The sequence below is a fragment of the Salmo trutta genome, chromosome 8 (genome assembly GCF_901001165.1).
Source record: "Salmo trutta chromosome 8, fSalTru1.1, whole genome shotgun sequence".
Lineage (NCBI taxonomy): Eukaryota > Metazoa > Chordata > Actinopteri > Salmoniformes > Salmonidae > Salmo > Salmo trutta.
In genome coordinates, this window is record NC_042964.1 from 17,867,130 (window position 1) to 17,885,765 (window position 18,636).

General features: G+C 42.8%; 1 long non-coding RNA gene and 1 pseudogene across 1 annotated transcript; one reads left to right on the forward strand and one right to left on the reverse strand.

Moving 5' to 3' along the window:
• Nucleotides 1-3,019: 3,019 nt before the first annotated feature.
• On the forward strand, nucleotides 3,020-4,854 carry LOC115199242 (UDP-glucuronosyltransferase 2B20-like; annotated as a pseudogene).
• Nucleotides 4,855-6,937: 2,083 nt separating this feature from the next.
• On the reverse strand, nucleotides 6,938-8,164 carry LOC115197910 (uncharacterized). Its single transcript, XR_003879105.1, has 3 exons — nucleotides 8,050-8,164; nucleotides 7,843-7,964; nucleotides 6,938-7,548 (listed from the first exon to the last, which is right to left on the reverse strand). It is a non-coding gene; the product is annotated as an uncharacterized LOC115197910 (long non-coding RNA).
• Between the last annotated feature and the right edge of the window lie 10,472 nt (nucleotides 8,165-18,636).

Genomic DNA, 18,636 nt, shown 5'->3' on the forward strand with positions numbered 1-18,636 from the left:
GACAATACCCTTGATACCATAACCTTGATACCATTTGAAAGGAAACACTTTGAAGTTTCTGGAAATGTGAAATGAATGTAGGAGAATATAACACATTAGATCTGGTAAAAGATAATACAAAGAAAAAAAACATGCATTTATTTTGTACCATCATCTTTGAAATGCAAGAGAAAGGCCATAATGTATTATTCCACAAGATGGCAGCAGTGTATGTGTACAGTTTTGGACTGATCCAATGATCCATTGCATATCTGTTCAAAATATTGTATCAAGACTGCCCAAATGTGCCTAATTGTTTTATTAATACATTTTCAAGTTCATAATTGTGCACTCTCCTCAAACAATACCATGGTATTCTTTCACTGTAATAGCTACTGTAAATGGGACAGTGCAGTTAGATTAACAAGAATTTAAGCTTTCTGCCCATATCAGATATGTCTATGTCCTGGGAAATGTTCATGTTACTTGGGGGGAGGGGGCACTGATCCTGTAGAGGGTTTTAACTGTTTTTTACTTAACAGCTTTTTACTTAAAAGCCTTGTTGTTTAAGGGATTGTAAGTAAGCATTTCACTGTGAGGTCTACACCTGTTGTATTCGGCGCATGTGACAAATACAAATACAATTTGATTTGATTTATGAAGCTTTCAAAAATCTTCCTGGTCTTTGTCATTGAATCTGTGCTTAAAATTCAATGCTTGACTGAGGGACCTTACAGATGTTGTACGTATGGGGGAGAGGAAGGAGAAATAATTTAAAAAATCATATCAACCCCTATTATTTCACACAGAGTCAGTTCATGTTACATATTATGTGATTCTTTTAGACAAATTTTACTCCTGAATTAATTTAGGCTTGGCTAAACAAAGCGGCTGAATACTTATGCAATGACTATATTTTAATTAGCTTATAAAAGAGTTATTAATTCAAACATTTTAGTAAAATTCACTTGTCACTTTGACATTGTGGAGTATTTTCTGTAGACCAGTGACAAAAAAATCACAATTCAATCTATTTCCATCCCACTTTGTAGAAACAAAATCTGAAAAAAATCCAAGGGATGTGAATACTGGATCCACTTTACTTCCTTTTACTTCTATTGAAGCGGACCGTCAACAGGTTATTTATTTACACTGTTAAAATATCTTAATCAAGTCCTTTCTCATTATGGTTTGTTTCAGCCATTTGTGTCATTGTTGACAGCAAATTGGCAATTGATAGTCATATGTACAAAATCTTAAATACACTCCATGACCAAAAGTATGTGGACACCTGCTTGTCGAACATCTCATTCCAAAATCATGGGCATTAATATGGAGTCGGTCCCCCCTTTGATGCTATAACAGCCTCCACTCTTCTGGGAAGGCTTTTTACTAGATGATGGAACATTGCTGCAGGGACTTGCTTCCATTCAGCCACAAGAGCATTAGTCAGGTCTGGCACTGATGTTGGGCGATTAGGCCTGGCTCGCAGTCGGCGTTCCAATTCATCCCAAAGGTGTTCGATTGGGTTGAGGTCAGGGCTCTATGCAGGCCAGTCAAGTTCTTCCACACTGATCTCGACAAACCATTTCTGTATGGACCTCGCTTTGTGCACAGGGGAATTATCATGCTGAAACAGGAAAGGTCCTTCCCCAAACTGTTGCCACAAAGTTGGAAGCACAGAATCGTCTCGAATGTCATTTTATGCTGCACCGTTAAGATTTCCCTTCACTGGAACTAAGGGCCTAGCCCGAACCATGAAAAACAGCCCTACACCATTATTCCTCCTCCACCAAACTTTACAGTTGGCACTATGTAGTTGGGCAGGTAGCATTCTCCTGGCAAACTCAGATTCGTCCATCGGACTGCCAGATGGTGAATCGTGATTCATCACTCCAGAGAACGCGTTTCCACTGCTCCTGAGTCCAAAGGCAGAGAGCTTTACACCACTCCAGCCAACACTTGGCATTGCGCATGGTGATCTTAGGCTTGTGTGCGGCTGCTTGGCCATGGAAACCCATTTCATGAAGCTCCTGACAAACAGTTCTTGTGCTGACGTTGCTTACAGAGGCAGTTTGGAACTTGGTAGTGAGTGTTGCAACCGAGACCCGGCGATATTTACGCGCTTCAGCACTCTGCGATCCTGTTCTGTGACCTTGTATGGCCTACCACTTTGCACTAGTGTCACCTCGCGCACCTGCAGCCGCAGGGCGTTGTCAAACTGGTCGAAGAGGAGCGGCAGGCCCAGCACAGGGATCCAGTGGTAGATGGCCTCATACAGGCCGCTGGTGCCTCAGTGAGCCACGAAGAAGTAGGTGTTAGGGTGGCCCAGGACATTGTTCTGGGGGAGCCAGTCCAGCAGCAGGGTGTTGTTCCACAGGAAAGAGTGTCTTTCTCCCAGGCACTCCTGGAAGAGTATGACCAGGTACCGCAGGAAGTTCTCTGTCCTCTGCAGGAAGTCCATTGTGTCATTGAACAGTTAATTGTACATGGGGACATAGGACGGCGGTGTGGGGGCAACAGTCATGTGGGCCTCCCCAGCGTTGAGCCAGTGGATGTTTTAAACTATGGGCAGGCCCAGGTATTGGGCCAGGAGCACCCCAGCAGGGAAGGCAGGATCGGCAAGCATCAGGTCGAATCTAGACTCCCTCAGTTTGGCGACAAGGACCGAGTCATCCAAGATGGCAGAGATCATGTGGAGTGCCCCACCATGAAACATCATCAACATGGCCGCCGTGTCCTTCTGCTACTCCAGGCGGCGGGCGAAAAGGTAACACCCTGCAGAGCTACAGAGAGCACTGGATCAGGACGGTGTAGAAGTCGGGACCGAGGTCCTCCCCCATCCGGAGGAGTAGCAGGGTTCAGGGTCACTGAGGTGTAGAAAGGGGACTTCTGGGGAATGTACCAGCTCATGGCGTAGCGCAGCACGGTGAGTGGGGTGGAGCTCTTGGAGGATGACCTCCATGTTGAGCCATTGGCTGCCATCCTCGGGGATGACAAGGATGTCTAAGGAACAACACTCATGTCTAAGAATAGCAAGATGTCTAAGGTATTGCATACACAAATACCATTTTCATACTGCTGAGCCAAGCTGTACTGGCCTGGTTATATATTTACATTTTAGTCATTTTGCAGACACTTTTATCCAGAGCGACTTACAGGAGCAAGTAGGGTTAAGTGCCTTGCTCAAGGACACATCGACAGGTTTTAGCACCTAGTTGGCTCGGGCATAGCCGCTGCAGAACCCCCTGAAAAATATTAACAATATACTTTTTATTATTTTTTTAACATAATTTTTTTTCACTAGTTATGCACGGGGCCTTTACTAGTCCCAACATGACATAGGTGAAACTTTCCGGTCTTTCCCAAACGTCTGCTACTCTATATTCAAATCAACTGAACCTCAGTCAATGCAAATTTAACAATGTGACACTAGCTTGCACTCTGCAAAGAACAGAGTTTATGCATGTTTGGTGATATGTATGTGTGATGATTGATGAATTTATCGTTCCTCCTGTTAGTCTAACTTTACAAATCTATATATGCTATAGCCTTCCATGTCACGTTTTAGCATCCAATGGGCCTTAGACCCCTTATTATTCCAGTCCCCACCTCTCTACCAAACCAATAGGTTACAATAGCCCCTCTGTAGGGATTTCCACCTTAATCGCCTTAACTGTGTTGTTGCCATGACAATGTTATTAAGGTTAATTCAACTAAAGTTCACAATGGTACGCAATGAAGTTGGGCTGAGACAGTACCTCAGTTGCTTTTATACATATTGTAGAGTTTAATCCAGAAGTACTATAGCAATCTACAGGTAATTGCCAAAATAAAAGGAAACCCTTGAGTAAATGAGGGATACAAAGTATATTGAAAGCAGGTGCTTCTACACAGGTGTGGTTCCTGTGTAGAAGCTCTCCAACCACATGGACTTCCTTTAGAGAACCAGGAATGGGTTGCATTATGTCTATGTGTAGTGGAGCAATATTTATTTATTAACCCTGCATATACAAGCCTCATCTAACATCACTTCCCCCCCTGGTGCTGACCTAGACTCCATGCAGCGCTCGGCGGACATGTTGCTGATGAGGGTGGACTTTTTTCTTTGAGTTCCCACGGCCCACCATGCCCAACGTGGTCTATGTGGGGGGCTTCCAATGCTGTCCAGCTTGGCCGCTCCCTGATGACATGGAGGCCTTCATGCAGAGCTCTGGGAAGCACGGGGTGGTGGTCATGTCTCTGGGAATAATAGTGTCTGCCCTGCCTAAGGAGGTAGTGGCCCAAGTCTTCGCCCAGCTGCCCCATAAGGTAGTGTTGAGGTTCCTGGGAGAACAACCCTTTTTCCTGGGGAACAACACCCTGCTGCTGCACTGGCTCCCCCAAAACGACCTCCGGGGCAACCCGAAGACCCGCGCCTTCGTGGCTCAAGGAGGCACCAAAGGCCTGTATGAGGCCATCTACCACGGGGTCCCTGTGCTGGGCCTGCTGCTCCTCTTCGACCAGTTTGACAACATCCTGCGGCTGCAGGTGCACGAGGCAGTGCGGGTGCTGGAAGCTGCCACTCTTACCACAGAGGACTTCCTGGAATCCCTAAGGGACGTGCTGGAGAATCTCTTTTACCGCCACAGTATGCAGAAGCTCTCCCGTATACACCGCGACATACCCGTCCCCGCTCACCAGTGGCACCTAATGGATTGAGTACATGATGAGGAATGGTGGACCGAGGTCTACAGCCTGCCCTGGTACTCCTACCACAGGCTGGACGTGGAGGCGCTGCTCCTGGCCTTCAGCGGGGTCTCTTTCTAGGCCTCAGTCTCTGTCTGCAGCAGGCTGTGCTGCAGGTGCTTCTGGGGGAGGATCAGGCTGGGGTGAGAGACGTGGACATGTGCTACTTCTTTCCCAGATGATGAAATACTCCGTAGATTTTGATTGTCTAACAACTTAATGTCTTGTAAGAATTCTATATTGCCTTAAAGGGGAACTGCACCCGTTGAGTTGGACTCATTCATTGTCTTGCTCCTCAAAAAATGCTGGCAGCCATGACAGAAGCCAAACATGAGTTGGCTTGGGGGGTGTGGTTTGATGTGGGTGTTTCTTGAGCGCCACCACCAGGACACACCCATCTGTCAGAACTGTTATGGCTCTCTCTCCTTGCTGAGGATCAAAGGTGCTGGCTAGGCAAAGGTTTGAAGATAGCCAGACCCCCGTCTCCTGAGGGAGTTGGCCCAGTGTTATGACTTAACAACCAGTCATAAATGGTTTCTAACTTTCTGCCTTTCAGTATCCAACAAAGGAATGTGCTGTGTGTAGAGAACTCTAACATCAAAAGATTGGACATTGGAACATTAGTTTTGAAATCCAAACGTTTGGAATGGTTGTTGGGGATCCAAACAATAGTGATGTCATTAAGGATGGTATAACAAGATAACGCTAACTCTGAAAGTGTACACATCCTAGTTAACAGGTTTGCATCTAAATGTTGTATTACATTTACATTTACGTCATTTAGCAGACGCTCTTATCCAGAGCGACTTACAAATTGTATAAAATAAATGATTAAGTATAAGAATACTTTTGTGAAGATAATGTGATTCCAGCCTTCTAAAATAAGATCATTGTTTTCCATGTAAACCTATGCTCAGTCAGTGGCCACACCCAAGTGAGCACAGACATTGTGTTGGCGCGATGGAGCGCTCTCTTTCTACCTGAGTATAAAACCTTTTGGAACTAAATTTACATTATACCAGAGAACGTGTGGACGTGGTCCACATGTTGAAATGGTTAAAACTACAAGACCAGAAAATGGTAAGACCCGCTGAAACTCTTGACGAGTGAAGAAGGTGAAGACTAGACCAAACATTCACAGTCTGCAGCTGGGTATGTAAAGTAGTCTAGGACAATTGACCAAAGAAGGTAGGGAAGGACAGATCCCTCTCACCACAGTGTGGTACACCTGGAGGTATCTATTCTAAGAACACTCCAAGACAAAGAAGCCTACAACTAAGAAGGACATTGTGACCTCTGGTGGACAACCAGAGACTTACATCGAACTACTGCCCATAGACTCGAGCGGTTTCAACAGAGAGACGACAGAGAAAGACATCTACACGTAAATATATGTTGCATTTCTTATTCGAATGAGCGGTTGTTAGGGTGCTAAATAGTCATATTTATGGTGATTGTAGTTTCCAAATGTATGTACGATAAGTCCACACTAACTCTCTCCCGCTCTTTATCTTTCCACACCCCCTTTCCATTGTGTAACAAGCCGTCATATCGTGTCAGTTCACTAGGGACCTGTTTTCATTGCATTATGTTAGAAAATCAATAACCTAAACCGGAGTAGTCCAATTTGTGTATTTGCTGATTCATCACTTAGGTTAGGGTTCGTGCAGATTTACAAAGTCAAAGATGTTCAGAATGAGACTGATAATTAATAATTGACTGTTATGGATGTAAGAGATAGTTAGATCATCTTTAGAGTTTAAGTTGGGAGATAGTAACTCAGTAAACAACTTTTCCCGTGGTGCCCCAAATTCCTAATGAGTTAATTGTTACATGATTCATTTAATCAAGTAATCATTAGATGTAGTAGGTAATTATTTGCTAAATAGCAGTCATCACATTAATGATAGTCACATCACAACAGAACAGAACCTTGCCCACAACAAAAAAACCTCCTGCAGGTTGAGTTCAATAACTACAGGCAGATGTATGGTGAGATGGCAGAGGAAGCTTTTTATTTTATTTATTTAACTAAGCAAGTCAGTTAAGAATAAATTCTTATTTTCAATGACGGCCTTGTTCAGGGGAAGAATGACAGATTTGTACCTTGTCAGCTCAGGGATTCGATCTTGCAACCTTCTGGTTATTAGTCCAATGCTCTAACCACTAGGCTACCTGCCGCCTTTGAATAGGTCAGTAGACTACAGAGTAATATGAGAAGAATGCAATGTGACAAATTTGCTGAATTTATGTAGATATTCTAAAATAATGTTCTGATAAATTTATTAATCAAATCAGTCACATACACATGGTTAGCAGATGTTAATGCGAGTGTAGCGAAATGCTTGTGCTTCTAGTTCCGACAATGCAGTAATATCCGACGAGTAATCTAACCTAACAATGGATGTAATTAACAGGTCCATGTAAAATATACAACCCTTTACATAATACCATAGAAGCAGTGTTCTGCTAATATAACAATGTGCACATTTCATTGTCATTCCCCGCCAATACAGATACTGTGATTATCGGCATTTTGTCCAGTGGAATTGGGGCTACCTTGGCAAACATGTCAGAGGGGTCATACCTTCCTGTGTGGTGTCCCGTATACAAAATTTCCCTGATCCTGGTGCAGAACACACAGGGTTTGTCCCACCCCATATTGACTGATACCATTACATTCAATAATAACAAAAATACATGTAAAATATGTGTCTAGTAAAATTGTAATGCCAAGTGCCAGGTCTCTCTCCATTCAGACATCAGTATCTAGCCTGTCTATCAGTCTGGACTTCATCACATCATCTTGAAAGTCTCCATGTGCTGGCTCCATACATGTTTCTGTGAACACATACACACAGTCACTGTTATATCACCAATGGAAGTTAGGATAGGTTATATCTGAGAAACAAACAGATACTATATTGAGGTTTGAACAGGTCAGATAAAACCAACCCAATTATGGTCTCCCCATCAAACGACCGAGGCTGGCGTCTGGCATAAGCATCTACGGTCCTCTCAATTTGTAGAAATAGGCAGAGTTGAGGCAGAGATCATCAGTGACACATGGAATGAAAACAGTGTTACAAACATTGGACATTTGTGCTGTACTGCATTATTAGTAATCAGTCCCACCTGTGGATGTGTTGAGTGCCAGGTCTCTCTCCATTCAGAGACGTCAGTATCCAGCCTGTCTGTCGGTCAGGACTCCATCACATCATCTTGCAAGTCTTCAAGTGCTGGCTCCATAGACACATCTATGAACACATACACAGTCACTGTTCTATTACCAATGGTAGTTAGGATAGGTGATAGATGACAAACAGGACAGACTAAACCTACCTAATTCTGGCCTCCCCATCGACAACCGTTGGTGAGCAGGCAAGAGGTGAGGGAAGGTCTTTGCCAGAGCCGTAGACCAGCTCCTTGCCCCTCAAAGATACTAGTCAGTCACACACACACACACACACACACACACACACACACACACACACACACACACACACACACACACACACACACACACACACACACACACACACACACACACACACACACACACACACACACACACACACACACACACAGAGCACTGATTTCATTATCAATGGCAGTTATGATTAGCATGGTGGAACCAACCTGATCGCTGTATTCACCTTTCAATTTCACTTTCGATATCATATGTGAAGTGAAATAGAATTGCAAATGCAGCGATCAGGCTGGTTCCACCAGGCTAAGTTATGAAGGTGAATAGGGACAAAACTCTAAACGGTTTTGACCTTTGACCATTTATAGGAATGCTCACAGTGAGGGCATGTCTGCATGATGCTGAGGGTCCGCTTGCTTGTCTCCTCTATGTTGCATGTTTGGCTGCAAACTAGACATTTCTCATAAACAAAATGTACTTCCTCATCTTATGAGGTGGTGCTGACTGGGAGCGCCGGTGATACAAGGGACAGCCAAGTGGTCAATTATTATAAGGAAAGAACAAAGCTTTTTGATAATGCACTTCACAACCAAAATGACTTACTACTTGTATCTGCTTAGCTGGGTAATTAACCTTAACCTACTAGTTTATTAACCTGGGTATTACAACTTTTCACACAACACACACTACGTTGTTGATTAAGCTGTCTGTGTCATCAGGGCAGTAACTCTGGGCAAGTTCATTCTATGCTTTACAGATGTTGACTGACTGTAGCTCCAGATTGGATTAGATTCAGGCCGGTGACGGTTTGTTGTTCCTAGTTCATTGTATTAGTCAGACTTAGACATAAGTTAGCTACCATCATAGCTGCATCCATTATTTCATTTAGCCCTAAACAATACACTTGCAAATCCGACTTGCAGTAGGGTAACGTTAGTTAGCTAGCCTGCCTTGCTGGCGTTATCAAATGATAACCAGCAGTATCTAGACAACACACAAACTTGTATGAGCAACGACCTAAGTTGTCAAAAGGTAGCTAGTTAGTTAACTAACTACGTTAATGGTAGCCAAAACATTAGCTAGCCTGCCTCACTTTATCAAAAGATAGTTACCTACATAACCAGCAAGAATGTTATATAGCGTCGTTGGCTAAATTATACCAGATAGCTAGGACATTATGTACCAGTATCTCTGGTTATACGCACCACCACCATTCGATGCACACCAAGCTAGCGTTACTGGTGCAGACTTGGGGACCTATTCCGCATACTAGGCTACTAGTACTAGCACAGATAGAACAATGAGACTAGTTATACAAATCTTTGGCACTGAGCTCCTCTGGCAGGGCATGCAAACTATAGAACTTTGGTTTCCACTAGTTACCACAGCCACAAAGTCAAAACGTTGTCTGTGGAGGCATGATCAATGTGTATAAGTATTTTCAGTCTCAAACCGGCGGGAGGCGATGAAACAACAGAGCCCCATTCAATGAAGGGAAGCGGAAGGATGATTTGCACGTGGAGATTTGCAAAATGAAGCTTGATTTGTTGATATTGTAATCCAAACCCAACCTTCATTTACTCGTTGTGACACAGGTTCCAAACTCAGTTTTAGACTAAACTGACTTTATTACCAAAATTATCCTATTTACACTTTGTAGTAAATTTTAACACTAGAATACATGTTTCTGACTCATAATGATGCCACTTAGGCCATTTTAAGGGCAGTCTCTCAGATTTTTTATATTGTCAAATTTTCAGCAACAGTCAGGAGAATAATAGTTTAGAGTTGTGTAGTGAACAATTGTTTGTTTTGTTTAATAACAAATAAACAAGTTGTAGGCAAAGTAACATTTTCTTTTTCACGTTAACATGATGGTCTTTGGTATAGATAATGTTTTGATAAAAATGTATTTGACAATAAATCCATTTGATATTAGATGGACTCCTCCTTTCACTAATGTACAGCAATGTCCTTCAATGTTTTGGAAAGTCAGAGGGAGGAGGGAGAGAAGGTGGAAGAGAAGGTGGGAGGGTGAGAGAGAGAGACAGAGAGAGAGAATTGAAAGCGAGCAAGACAGAGCGCGCATGAGAGAGAGGGAGGGACTATGCTCAAACCCTACACCCCAACCCGTGCACTCCATTCAGCCACTTCTGGTCTCTTGGCCATCCTACCCCTACAGGGGGTCAGCTCCTGCTCAGCCCAGTCAAAACTCTTCTCAGTCCTGGCACACCAATGGTAGAACAATCTTCCCCCTATCATCAGGACGGCGGAGTCCTTACCCATCTTCTGAAAATGTCTAAAACCCAATCTCTTCAATGAGTATCTGAAATACATCCCACAGGGCCACCCACCCTCCTTCTCCTACTAGCACTGACTGCTGATAACAACAGTACTTTATTGACAGAAAATGTACTTGCTACGACTGTGATATGTGGTTGTCTCACCTATGTTAAGATGAATGCGCTAATTGTAAATCTGACTAAAATGTAAAATGAGGGAGGGGAGGGAGGACACAGCAGAAGGAAAATAAACGTGAGCTTCAACGATGATTACAATCACAGCACATGAGTCACTGAGGCTGTGGCTCTGCTGGCCTTATCCACAGACATTAACAATTGCCTGGCTCTTAAGGTAACAGAGATGCTAGACTGTAGTAAGAATAAGGCTTGCTTAGAATGGAGCTAGGCCATCATTGTAAATAAGAATTTGTTCTTAACTGACTTGCCTAGTTAAATAAAGGTTCATTTAAACAAAGGTTAATTTAATTACATAGTGTGAGTGCTACAGGCTATGGTATTTAAATTTATTCTATGGTTAAAGCTATTTACAGTGAGGGAAAAAAGTATTTGATCCCCTGCTGATTTTGTAAGTTTGCCCACTGACAAAGAAATGATCAATCTATAATTTTAATGGTATGTTTATTTTAACAGTGAGAGACAGAATAACAACAAAAGAATCCAGAAAAACGCATGTCAGAAATGTTATAAATTGATTTGCATTTTAATGAGGGAAATAAGTATTTGACCCCCTCTCAATCAGAAAGATTTCTGGCTCCCTGGTGTCTTTTATACAGGTAACGAGCTGAGATTAGGAGCACACTCTTAAAGGGAGTGCTCCTAATCTCAGCTTGTTACCTGTATAAAAGACATCTGTCCACAGAAACAATCAATCAATTAGATTCCCAACAATCCACCATGGCCAAGACCAAAGAGCTCTCCAAGGATGTCAGGGACAAGATTGTAGACCTACACAAGGCTGGAATAGGCTACAAGACCATCGCCAAGCAGCTTGGTGAGAAGGTGACAACAGTTGGTGCGATTATTCGCAAATGGAAAAAACACAAAAGAACTGTCAATCTCCCTCGGCTCTATGCAAGATCTCACCTCGTGGAGTTGCAATGATCATGAGAATGGTGAGGAATCAGCCAAGAACTACACGGGAGGATCTTGTCAATGATCTCAAGGCAGCTGGGACCATAGTCACCAAGAAAACAATTGGTAACTGAAATCTAAAATCCTGCAGCGCCCGCAAGGTCCCCCTGCTCAAGAAAGCACATATACTACATGCCCGTCTGAAGTTTGCCAATGAACATCTGAATGATTCAGAGGACAACTGGGTGAAAGTGTTGTGGTCAGATGAGACCAAGATTGAGCTCTTTGGCATCAACTCAACGTGTTTGGAGGAGGAGGAATGCTGCCTATGACCCCAAGAACACCATCCCCACCGTCAAACATGGAGGTGGAAACATTATGCTTTGGGGGGGTTTTTCTGCTAAGGGGACAGGACAACTTCACCGCATCAAAAGGACGATGGACGGGGCCATGTACCATCAAATCTTGGGTGAGAACCTCCTTCCCTCAGCCAGGGCATTGAAAATGGGTCGTGGATGGCTATTCCAGCATGACAATGACCTAAAACACACGGCCAAGGCAACAAAGGAGTGGCTCAAGAAGAAGCACATTAAGGTCCTGGAGTGGCCTAGCCAGTCTCCAGACCTTAATCTCATAGAAAATCTGTGGAGGGAGCTAAAGGTTCGAGTTGCCAAACGTCAGCCTCGAAACCTTAATGACTTTGAGAAGATCTGCAAAGAGAAGTGGGACAAAATCCCTCCTGAGATGTGTGCAAACCTGGTGGCCAACTACAAGAAACGTCTTACCTCTGTGATTGCCAACAAGGGTTTTGCCACCAAGTACTAAGTCATGTTTTGCAGAGGAGTCAAATACTTATTTCCCTCATTAAAATGGAAATCATTTTATAAAACTTTTGACATACGTTTTTCTGGATTTTTGTTGTTGTTATTCTGTCTCTCACTGTTCAAATAAACCTACCATTAAAATTATAGACTGATCATTTCTTTGTCAGTGGGCAAACGTACAAAATCAGCAGGGGATCAAATACTTTTTTCCCTCACTGTATATGTTTTCATAATTAACACTGTCATGACGTGGCCCTCTTTGGGTATAGCGAGTACCCTCCCTCTCTCTCTCTTACCACCTCTCTCTCCCACCTACCAAGGCTCTGTTATCGCAGGTCGTAAATTCCATGAGGAGACTCTCTTTCCCCCCCGGCCGTGCGGTATAGAGAGAGGGTTCACAGTAGAACAAAGGAACTTCTTCTACCTCACAGAACTTGAGAACTGAACAATATCCATGTTTTGGAGAATGTGTAAACGGTCGGTGGAGAATTCAGCTACGACCGGTCCATTTTGTTTTATGATTGTGACCTCAGGAAAGACAATACAGCCACATTACCATAACTCCGTTCTGAGGCTTGTATCTAATTATTGTATAAAATGAATGAGTAAAGATGAAACTATTTGTGAAATAGTGTAATGTGATTTAAAATTGTTAATGTGAGAGAATTGTATTTCTGTTTAAAGTTTCACTGAGTCATTGGCCCGCCCCCCATGAGCACAGACATCGATCTGGCGTCATGGGACAGCTTTTCCACAGTTCCGAATAAAACCCCCACCTGGAGAAGCCCACTTCAGACCATGCATATCTCGATTACCGAGAGGGCTAAGGTTTGAGTAGAGACCATGCGTACCTTCAGTATAAGCTAAGGTTGTAATGGTTGTTAAACTCTGAGACTATCGATACTGACAGAATAAGAGCAAATCTTCGATACTAATTACTAGTCTGCAGCTAGTATTTATGTCGACTGAATGCGAAGACCGACAACCGCCCAAACATCTATCTATAAGAACATTTCTGAATGGGACTCTGAAGTATACATTCTAACAACGGAAGACTTCATGGGAGAGAGAGAAGTTCAGATGAACTTTCCAACAGAAAGACGGACGATTCCAACAGAGATCATGACGACACACTGAGCGTAAATATATATAATGATTGCAATTATTCCCGAATGAGTGAGCGTTCATGTGCAAAGGATTAGCATTTAAATGATTATATTTATCAACTGTGTAGTGTCTTTTGTCTTTCGCGCCCTTCTCAGTCCCTTTGTCTACCAAACCGCCATACCGGTTTAGCCCACTAGGGCACATCCCCTATCATTTCCTTGTAACCATATCTACTTTGTTTGTTGGTTTGTGCATTTCTGTGATTATTTAGTTAGTTAATCATTTATTTACTAGACAATTGATGTATGGATGATTTATAGTAAAGACTGGGTTCGTGCAGATAACCAACAATTTTCTAAGTTTGGAATGAGACTAACGTGAGGTAAAGAATTATTCATTAATTAGAAGACTAAGTGATCAGATATTAAAATATCTGAAAAGTTATATTAGCAAAATTATAACTTTGTAATCTGAAGATTTTCCTTGGTGCCGCGACTTCCTAGTTAATTACATTTACATGATTAGTTTAATCACCTAATAATAATTACAGAGAATTGATTTGATAAAATACGTCTTCACTTTAATGATGCCAAAGATACGACAACACTTATATAATCTACATTTAACTAATTTCCATCTGCATTGGGCGATTGACATATATTGGGAGCATCATTTTTAAAGGAGTTGAAAGAGTAGATACCTTGGCATCACCACCAGAGGGCGTGGCTAACCAGGTGTGTTTGCAGGGTCAAAGGTCAAAGGTTACATGAACCTAGTGTCCAAGACTGCCTGAGGGGTGGAGTTGATCATAGGCTGAGAGGATATGACCCGTGGGCTGAGATGTGTTGACCCCAGGCTGGGAGGCCATCACCGTGTTCTGACCGAGCAGCATTGTGGACTGGGCGTTGATGACTGTGAAGGTCTGTCTGCGTCTCTTGATCTCCCAGGCCAACTGGCACCAGGAGCAGATGTTGCAGAAGGTGGAATACACACAGTCCCTTTAGAGAGACGTGACATATGACTTAAATACTATAATCTCAAACAGTCATTGTCGTTTGATCTTGTAGGCGTCATGTTTAGAAGTACTCTATAGTGTTTCTAGTCACAAACAGTTGCAGTAAGGTATCAGCAAGGGTACCAAACCTGGAATACTGTATGATTACATTGACTGCTAAAACTAAGCTCAAACTTCATGTGACTGAGTTCTAATACGGAAAAGCCAGAGACATCGAGACACCTTGACGAGACCGTGCTTTCTGCCTGCCCCCGGACTTTCTCTCCCGCTTGACCACCTACCTCACATGACCACTCAAGCCATGAACTTTCTAATGACTGTCCATCTCATGATGTTGTTTTTTTTAATTACTTGTCTTTTTTTGTGCTTTGGAGCACTTTGAGATTCTTTGAAAAGTGCTATATAAGTTGAATAAATGATTATTATTTGTATTATTAGGCACAAGCCCACATAAGCCCTCATGTGCTGTGGTGTATGCACTGCCTCACACTTACACAAAGTACCATAAGCTTAGTCTGATAGTCTCCCTTCAGTATCTTCATTCAGGCGTTCAGACTGATAGTACAGCTCTCAATTTGTTAACCTACATGAATGGCATAGCGGTTGCGCACCGCCACCCTCATGGACATGTACACAGGAGGGGTACAGGAAGACACCTCAACCAGCTGGGTGAATCCCATTAAGACGTCCAGCAGGGGGAGACAGAAACACTCTCCAAACACTGAGGTGGTGGTGCAGGCAAAACAGGGGAAGTACCAGTAGGCAAAACAGCCTGAGGATGGGGTGAGAGAGTGCAGGGCAGAGAAAAGATCTGTTAGCACTGATAGGAGACGTATCTAACTCACTGTGATTAGTAGCGTGAAGCACTGTGTTTTTATGAAGTTATTTTGTACGCATGGAATATAAAGAGTATGGTTGTATCAAAAGGTTGATGTCTCAAAATATGCCATATTTTAATAAGACATTCTGAAATACAGATGTAAACTGAACTCTGAATTCTACTTTTTGCTGAATAAATAGACCGACAGCCACAGATGCCAGTGCTCCACTGGTTAGAGTGGGTGGCTATTAGAGCTGGTGTCTAGGGCTGAGGAGGCCGAGACTGTTTGTTGTTGATTATCACGTTTGTTGCCATGGTGACTGGCCAGCCGCTCGACTGAGGAGGAAGAACATGAACAACAAGCAACAACAATGGACTGTTACTTTTTCCTAACTTTTGGCTCTATCTGCAACCCAATGCCAACTTGTGTCAAATATGAAATACGTTTTACCTGGCTGCAACTTGCTTTTTAATGGCTCTGCAATTCCTTCTATTGTTGTAGGGTCCTGATACCGACCCGAGTTTTAAGCACGCATAAATGGAACGTAATTTCCTTTTAATGCACCTTTCTCTCTATGCATATTCTGATATTAAACTTAAGTATGAGAATAGCGTGCCATTCATCTGCTATTCGTTTTGGGGGAGATCGAATAAATGAAGATGTGGCGGAGGTGTGTCTGACCTTGACTTAATTCCCTAATAATTCCGCCACCTTTATGCACGAGGAAACCATGAATAGGGTCTACTGAACCAACGGGTTCAAAGTAGGAAAAGCATCTACTTTAATGTTTCAGATGGAAATAACACCATTCTCCATGCACTGTAATTGATAAGAGCTAGGTAAATGAGCAATTTGTTTGGATAAGGGAATTGTTATATAAATGACACTTGTTTTAGATATATTTGACCTTATAGTCGCTGGAGACAAATGTAATATGGACACAAACTTAGGCATATCAACTTTCCCACATGTAAAGTTAATGAAATGCTGTACCATTATGCATAATTTAAATTGTACGGCCTTTTAACTTGCAGGGCTGGGCACTCTCGAATGTTTGATAGGCTATACCAACTTTCTCTGTATCCTATTTCTGTCACGTTAAATATTAGCCACTATCAGTATCAACCGTCAATAGGCCTAATAGCAACACATATTGAACTGCCAATTTACTATTAGTTCCCTTCAATTGGTACAGTGCCTTTGGGAAGTATTCAGACCCCTTGACTTTTTACACATTTTGTTAAGTTGCGGCCTCATTCTAAAATTTATTAAATTGTATTTTTTCCCTCAGCAATCTACACACAATACCCCATAATGACAAAGCAAAAACAGGTTTTTAGAAGGAAAAAATATAAATATCACATTCACATAAGTATTCAGACCTTTTACTCAGTAATTTGTTGAAGCACCTTTGGCAGCGATTACAGCCTCGAGTCTTAGCTAGAAAACTATAAGCTTGGCACACCTTGCATTTGGGGACTTTCTCCCATTCTTCTCTGTAACTCCTCTCAAGCTCTGTCAGGTTGGATGGGGAGCGTTGCTGCACAGATATTGTCAGGTCTTTCCAGAGATGTTCGATCGTGTTCAAGTCTGGGCTCTGGCTGGGCCACTCAAGGACATTGAGACTTGTTCCGAAGCCACTCCTGCGTTGTCTTGGCTGTGTGCACAGGGTCGTTGTCCTGTTTGAAGGTGAATCGTCGCCCAAGTCTGAGGTCCTAAGCGCTCTGCAGCAGGTTTTCATCAAGGATCTCTCTGTACTTTGCTCTGTTCATCTTTGCCTCGATGCTGACTAGTCTCCCAGTCCCTTCTGCTGAAAAACATCCCCACAGCCTGATGCTGCCACCACCATGCTTCACCATAGGGATGGTTGCAGGTTTCCTCCAGACGTGATGCTTGGTATTCAGGCTAGAGTTCAATCTTGGTTTCATCAGAACAGAGAATCTTGTTTCTCATTGTCTGAGAGTCTTTAGGTGGCTTTTTGCAAACTCCAAGTGGGCTGTCATGTGCTTTTTACTGAGCAGTGGCTTCCGTCTGGCCACTCTACCATAAATGCCTGATTGGTGGAGTGCTGCAGAGATGGTTGTCCTTCTGGAAGGTTCTCCCATCCCCACAGAGGAGCTCTAGAGATCTGTCATAGTGACCATCGGGTTCTTGGTCATCTCCCTGACCAAGGCCCTTCTCCCCCGATTGCTCAGTTTGGCCAGGAGGACAGCTCTAGGAAGAGTCTTGGTGGTTCCAAACTTCTTCCATTTAAGAATGATGGAGGCCACTGTGTTCTTGGGGACCTTTATGCTGCAGACACTTTTTGGTACCCTTCCCCAGATCTGTGCCTCGACACAATCCTGTCTTGGAGCTCTACAGACAATTTCTTCGACCTCATTGCTTAGTTTTTGCTCTGACATGCATTGTCAACTGTGGGACCTTATATAGACAGGTGTGTGCCTTTCCAAATCATGTCTAATCAATTTAATTTACCACAGGTGGACTCCAATCAAGTTGTTGAAATATCACAAGGATGATCAATGGAAACAGGATGCACTTGACCTACATTTTGAGTCTCATAGCAAAGGGTCTGAATACTAATGTAAATAAGATATTTGTTTTAAATTTTAGAAATTAGCAAACATAAAAACCTGTTTTCACTTTGTCATTATGGGGTATTGTGAGTAGATTGCTGAGATTTTGATTTATTTTGAATACATTTTAGAATAAGGCTGTAACACCATGTGTAACATGGACAAAGTCAAGGAGTCTGAATACTTTCCAAAGGCACAATGTATGTGGGTGTATACATAAATATGTCTGTTTTGTTCTTTGGAAATCTTTCATAACTATTTCTCCCGTGTAATACAATTGTACGTTTCTGCAATACAAAGGTCCAGTTTTCAAAAGGGTTTTGGAAATGCATTTATACAGACCAAACATACTGCATTTAGCTGTTAACAGGGAGGAAGTTGTGAATGTGAACTACCTGTGACAGCATGGTGAAAGTTTGAAGAATGGACATTCCACTACACCCAGACGACCTCGAAATAGTACAGGTGCCTGAGTGACGTTCCATGGTGACGGGTTTGGTGCCAGTGAGTGATTTATTAGTCAACTGAGGATATAATGTGTAGTCTACGATCAGGCTTGGCATTGTTGGTATTCCATTCACATATGTCTTATGATGATATTTCATTATTAGTCTAATGACCATGATGAAGGTGGAAGATATGATGGTGGTGTGTGATTGTGACGGAAAAGTCCGCCACTGGCCGCGGACAGCATTTGGAACACACGCACTCATCGCCCCCTCCCTGCTCCGTTATCAGCTACGTTAGCAATGTGGGTCGACACACAAGTTATCTTACTACCTACA